The 6,632-nt window shown below is 45.9% G+C and overlaps 1 non-coding gene across 1 annotated transcript; it reads left to right on the top strand.

Moving 5' to 3' along the window:
• Positions 1-5,204: 5,204 nt before the first annotated feature.
• Positions 5,205-5,277, top strand: TRNAK-UUU (transfer RNA lysine (anticodon UUU)). Its single transcript has one exon. It is a non-coding gene; the product is annotated as a tRNA-Lys (tRNA).
• The last annotated feature ends 1,355 nt before the right edge of the window (positions 5,278-6,632 follow it).

Below are 6,632 nucleotides of genomic sequence, written 5' to 3'. Positions count from 1 at the left end.
TATAATCTGAATAAATAAAATCAGCAAGGTAGCAATTGATAAAACGGAGCACAAACGGTATTGCAATGCTTGAAAATGAGGCCTAGAGTTCGTAATTTCACTAGTGCAATCTCTCAACAATGCTAATATAATACGATCATATAACCATCCCTCATGTGCGATGAAAAATCACTCCAAAGTTCTTATCTAGCGGAAAACATAAGAAGAAATTTTTTGTAGGGTACGAAACCACCTCAAAGCTATTCTTTTTGATCGATCAATCCAAGAGTTCGTACTAAAATAACACCAAAGCAAATTGAGATTCATAATACTCAATCCAACACAAAGAACCTCAAAGAGTGCCCCAAGATTTCTACTGGAGAAACAAAGAAAAGAACGTGCATCAACCCCTATGCATAGATTGCCCCAATGTCACCGCAGGAATCTGCGAGTTGAGTGCCGAAACATATATTAAGTGAATCAATACGATACCCCATTGTCACCGTGGTATTCATAGTAAGACATACATCAAGTGTTCTCAAATCCATAGAAGTATTCAATGCGATAAGAACAAAATCTCAAAGGGAAAACTCAATTCATCACAACAAGGTAGAGAGGGGAAAACACCATATGATCCAACTATATTAACAAAGCGCGCGATGCATCAAGATCATGACATCTCAAGAACACGAGAGAGAGAGAGAGAGAGAGATTAAACACATAGCTAGTGGTACAAACCCTCAGCTCCGAGGGTGGACTACTCCATCCTCATCATGGTGGCCGTCGGGATGATGAAGATGGCCACCGGTGATGATTCCCCCCTCCGACAGGGTGCCGGAATGGGGTCTAGATTGTTTTCTCGTGGGTACAGAGGCTTACGGCGGCAAAACTTCTGATCTAGGGTCTCTATGAGGGTTTTTGGAATATTTGATGATTTATAGGGCGAAGAGGGGGTGCGGGAGGCCACCGAGGTGGGCACAACCCATCGTGGTGCGCCTGGGGGCCCAGGCATGCCTTGGTGGGTTGTGCCCCCCTCGGGGCACCCCCCCAGGTGCTGCTGTGGCCCATTGGATGTCTTCTGGACCATAAAAAATCCACAAAAAGCCTTCTACAAGGACCACCCTCACCGTTTGATATTGATTTCCTGCGATGTAAAAAAAAGCAAAAAAACAGCAACAGGCACTGGGTCAATAGGTTAGTCCCAAAAAATGATATAAAGTTGCTATAAAGTGATTGTAAAACATCCAAGCATGATAATATAACAACATGAGTACTTCATAAATTATAGATATGTTGGAGACGTATAACCCCGTACTGGGGAAACCCTTGGCACCAGCGTCGTCATCGTCGCGTCCCTTCTTGGAGGTGTTGATTGGTACCGGTGCTTCAGAGTCTCGGAGCTTGGTGGGCGATCTTCGGTGGACGCAGCGGTCGTGAGGCTTCGTCGTTTTTGTCGATCCGCCGTTATCGACATTTGTTTCTTTTGTATTTTCTCTTTTATTTCTTTTGGGTGTGACTGTGCTGCTTCCGCCCCAGCACCTATCGTTGGTTGTCTCGGATGGTTGCTTTGTAATACAAAGCGGGGGGAAACCCTTTTTCGTGATAATGAAAAGAAGTCGTGAGGGCCGAACAAATCAATGTAGCCTTTGTGATAGCCAAGGAAGAGTGACTTGGCAAAGCTATGTGTTCTTCCTTGGTACATGTGTGTGTGTATGGGTGAGAGAGAGTTCCTCCTTCTGGTGTGTTCTTGAGAGAAACAAAGAAAGAAGAGAGTTCATGAGGAACAAGTGTGGCGCTGCAACCGGCGCCACCAACAATTGGTATCAAAGCCTTGTTGAGCTGAGGTGGTGATGGCGGCATGGCAGCCTCCACGTGAGGTGGAGGTCGGCAGCAGGATGCTACAAGCGGCTAGTGCGTGTCTCCATCATCATCAAGGTGTCTCATGAGCGATGGAGAAAGGTATGTTGCCTTGTAAGTTGTGGCACCGGCGGCAAGGAGGTGATGGCCATGGAGCGGAGGCCATTGCCAGTGGAGTTTCATGTCCAAGTCATCGACAAGGTGTGTCATCGTCGACAACATGGAGACAAGTCACCAGTGAGTTGCGTAACCGGTGATGAACATGGAGGCGAGTCACCGGCTAGTTGCGGTACCGGTAGCAAACATGTGGCAATGAGCATGTCGCGGTGGCACACTCGTGGTGAAGGCATAGAAGATGTGGCCCCCATCGAGCCAGGGACGATGACAGTAATCGGCGTAACAAGATAGCATTGGCGGCCGTCTGCGTGTTGCACCGATGATATCAAAGACCATGGGAGTCAAGAGAGGAATAGGTAATAACAAGATTAGGGAGGTGAATGTTGGAATTAATCTTGTTATTAGTGCTAGGTTTAGGTTATTTCTTGTTATTGAGTCATGTAGATAGTAGTAGCTGATGGGGAACGAAGCATGAAATCAAAACATTTCCTACGAAACACCTAAGATCCAATCTAGGAGATGTATAACTACGAGAGGGGAGTGTGTTTACATACCCTTGTAGACTAAAAGCGTTAGCGTCATAAAACGGTTGATGTAGTCGTACTCTTCATGATCCAATCACGATCCAATCCGATCTAGTACCCCACGTGTGGCACCTCCGAGTTTAGCACACATACGGCTCGGCAGCGTCCTCTCCTTCTTAATCCAGCAAGCGAGGGAGAGTAGGTAGATGAGATCTGAACCAACTCGATGGCGTGGTGGTGGTGGCGGCAGCGGAATTCCGGCAGGGCTTCGCCAAGCGCGCACCGGTGAAACGTGGGAGGAGTTGGGAGAGGTAACTTGCAAGGGTCTAAGGGTGTCTGCCCCCAATGCCTCCCCACCTTTATATAGGCGTGGAGGGGGCTAGTGGCTTTCCCTCCAAGGTCCCAGGGTCGTTGGTCAAAGGGGGAGGAAGGAAATCCATCCTTTCCTTCCCCACCGATCGCTATTGCCCTTTTTAGGGATTCTGATCTTATCCCTTCGGGATATGATACTATTCCTTTTAATAGAGGATCTTGGTGCACCTAGAACATGGGTGTAGAGACTTTCCCCACTACCCATGTTCATGTGGGTCCTCCCATGCAGGTGGTCCCCACTCCGGAACCTTCTAACTGGTGGTCTTATTGACCATCAACACTTGATGCTCTTTCTTGATTTCTACCTCCGCGGCCTAAAGCATCGCGAATAGCTCGGGATCATTTTCTCCATCCCTTGCATATTATAGTTCATCACAAAACCCTTATGGCTTGATGGCAGTGACTGGAAAACTTTGTCAACCTCTGTCTTATCTGGAAGATTAACTCCCACTTGATTCAAGCGATTGTAGCACCCAGACACTCTGAGCACATGCTCACTAACTGAGCTGTTCTCCTCCATCTTGCAGGAAAAGAACTTTTCAAAGGTCTTATACCTCTCAACACGGGCTTGAGCCTGAAATACCAATTTCATCTCTTGGAACATCTCATATGCTCCATGGCGTTCAAAGCTTCTTGGGGCCCTAATTTCTAAGCTATAAAGCATGTCGCACTGAACTATGAGTAGTCATCAGTACGTGCCTGCCAGACGTTCGCAACATCCACATACGATGCTAGAGGGGTTGGCACACCGAGTGGTGCATCAAGGACATAAGCCTTTTGTGCAGCAGTGAGGAAAATCCTACGGACCTAGTCCACATAATTGCTTATAATATCTTTCAACTTAGTCTTTCTCTAGAAACGTTTAAACAAGGAGCTACAATGCGAGCTATTGATCTACAAAATAATTTGGAAAGACTTTAGACTATGTTCAGGATAATGGGTTCAGTTAATCAAATTACTAGTGAACTCCCACTTAAATCAACATCCCTCAAGTTGTCTAAGTGTTCACATGATCCATATCAATTAACCCATGTCCGATCATCACGTGACATGGGGTGGTCATAAACGGTGAACATCTGCATGTTGATCATATGTACTATATGACTCGTCTTTGACCTTTCGGTCCTCCGTGTTCTGAGGCCATGTCTGTACATGCCAGGCTCGTCAAGTTTAACCCAAGTATTCTGCATGTGTAAAACTGTCTTACACCTATCGTATGCGAACGTAGAGTCTATCACATCCGATTATCACGAGGTGCTTCGAAACAACAAACTTTCGCAATGGTGCATACTTAGGGAGAACACATTTATCTTGAAATTAAGTGAAGGGATCATCTTATAATGCTACCGCCGTCCTAAGCAAAATAAGATGCATAAAAGATAAACATCACATGCAATCAAAATATGTGACATGACATGACCGTTATCATCTTGTGCTTTTGATCCATCTCCAAAGCACCGGCATGATCTCCATCGTCACCGGCATGATCTCCATCGTCACCGACATGACACCATGATCTCCATCATCGTGTTGTCACGAGGTCATCTCGCCAACTATTGCTTCCACAACTATTGCTAACACATGGCGTTATTTGTTGACAAGAAAGTCATACAATAAATTAAAGAAAACCCTATGGCTCCTGCCGGTTGTCGTACCCATCTACATGCAAGTCGTGAACCTATTACAAAACATGGTAATCTCTTACATCAACATATATCACATCACGTTTTGGCCATACCACATCACAACATGCCCTGCAAAAACAAGTTAGACATCCTTTACTTTGTTGTTCCAATTTTTACGTGCCTGCTAGGGCAAACTATAAGAATTGTTCTTATCTATGGAAAACCACAACAGTGATATACAAGTTGCCTTTTAACCTTCTACAAGGACCACCCTCGTCAAATAAGATTCAACTAAAGTAGGAGAGACAGACATCCGCGAAGCCACTTCTATGCAATACAAGTTGCATGTCAAACAGTGAAACTGGTCTCATGTGCGAGGACATGTAAGGTAGGTCCAAGCCGCTTCATCTCACAATACCGCCAGATCCAAATAAGACAAGGGATGTAAGCAACTTGAACATCAACGCCCACAACAACTTTGTGTTCTACTCGTGCATATATATATCTACGCATAGACCTAGCTTTGATACCATTGATATTCATCCCGGACTTCAAAGTAGTCTCCCCCGTTGACCTTCTTATTTAGATAGAATCCTCAATGAGTGGAAAGGACTCCCAAACTTGCTCCACAGTACTATACCATACAGAGTCGCGCCCTTGTGATATGATAAGAAGAAAAGGGGCTAGGCCGCCCTCTTTTCTTTTCCGCACCAAGCCTTCTTGTAAAATCGGGTGTATAGCTTAGTTGGTAGAGCATTGGGCTTTTAACCTAACGGTCGCAGGTTCAAGTCCTGCTATACCCAAAACAAAACAAAATCACTCTTGTATTCGTAAGGATGCATAGTAGCCTTCAAAGAGCACTCAGGAAAATAAAAAAAAATTCCTGCGAAACACCCAAAATCCAATCTAGGAGATGTATATCTACGAGAGGGGAGTGTGACTACATACCCTTGTAGAACGAAAGTATTAGTGCTGTAACTCGGTTGATGTAGTCGTACTCTTCACGATCCAATCGCGATCCAATCCGATCTAGTACCGCACATGCGGCACCTCCGAGTTTAGCACACATACGGCTCGGTGGCGTCCTCTCCTTCTTGATCCAGCAAGCAAGGGAGAGGAGGTATATGAGATCTAAACCAACACGGCAGCATGGTGGTGGTGGTAGCAACGGAATTCCGATAGGGCTTCGCCAAGAGCGTACCGGTGAAACGTGGGAGGAGTTGGGAGATGTAACGGGCAAGGGACGAGGGTGCTTCCCTCAACGCCTCCCCACCTTTATATAGGCGTGGAGGGGGCTGGTGGCTTGTCCTCCAAGGTCCTAGGGTCGTTGGTCAAAGGGGGACGAAGGAAATCCCTCCTTTCCTTCCCCATGGATCGCTATCCCCCTTTTTAGGGATTCTGATCTTATTCCTTCGGGATATGATACTATTCCTTTTAAGCGAGGATCTTGGTGCGCCTAGACCAGGGGTGTAGGGACTTTCCCCACTACCCACGTTCATGTGAGTCCCCATGCAGGTGGGCCCCACTCCGGAACCTTCTAGAACCTTCCCGATACAATACCGAAAAAACTCTAACTTTTTCTGGAATCCCGATAACAACTTTCCATATATGAATCTTTACCTCCCAACCACTCCGAAGCTCCTCGTGATGTTCCAAATTCCATCCGGGACTCCGAACAACCTTCTTACTTTCTACTATTAATATCTCAATACTACCCTAACGCTACCGAACATTAAGCGTGCGACCCTATGGGTTAGGAACATGCAGACATGACCGAGACTCCTCTTCGGTCAACAACCAATAGTGAGACATGGATGCCCATATTGTTTCCTACATATTCAATGGAGATCTTTATCGATTGAACCACAACGTCAAGGGTTCAGTCAATCCCGTATGCAATTTCCTTTGTCCGATGATATGTTACTTGTCCGAGATTCGATCGTCGGTATCCCGATACCAAGTTCAATCTCGTTACCGACAAGTCTCTTTACTCGTTCCGTAATACAAGATCCCGTGACTAAACTCATTAGTCACATGAAGCTTCTTATGATGTTGTATTACCAAGAGGGCCTAGAGATATCTCTTCGTAAAACGGAGTGACAAATCACTGTCTGGATCCATGCAACCGAACAGACACCTTCGGAGATGCCTATAGAGC

This window comes from Triticum aestivum, chromosome 7B, assembly GCF_018294505.1.
Source record: "Triticum aestivum cultivar Chinese Spring chromosome 7B, IWGSC CS RefSeq v2.1, whole genome shotgun sequence".
Classification (NCBI taxonomy): Eukaryota; Viridiplantae; Streptophyta; class Magnoliopsida; order Poales; family Poaceae; genus Triticum; species Triticum aestivum.
The sequence above is the reverse complement of the archived record's forward strand: the minus strand, read 5'-3'. Positions and strand labels throughout refer to the sequence as shown.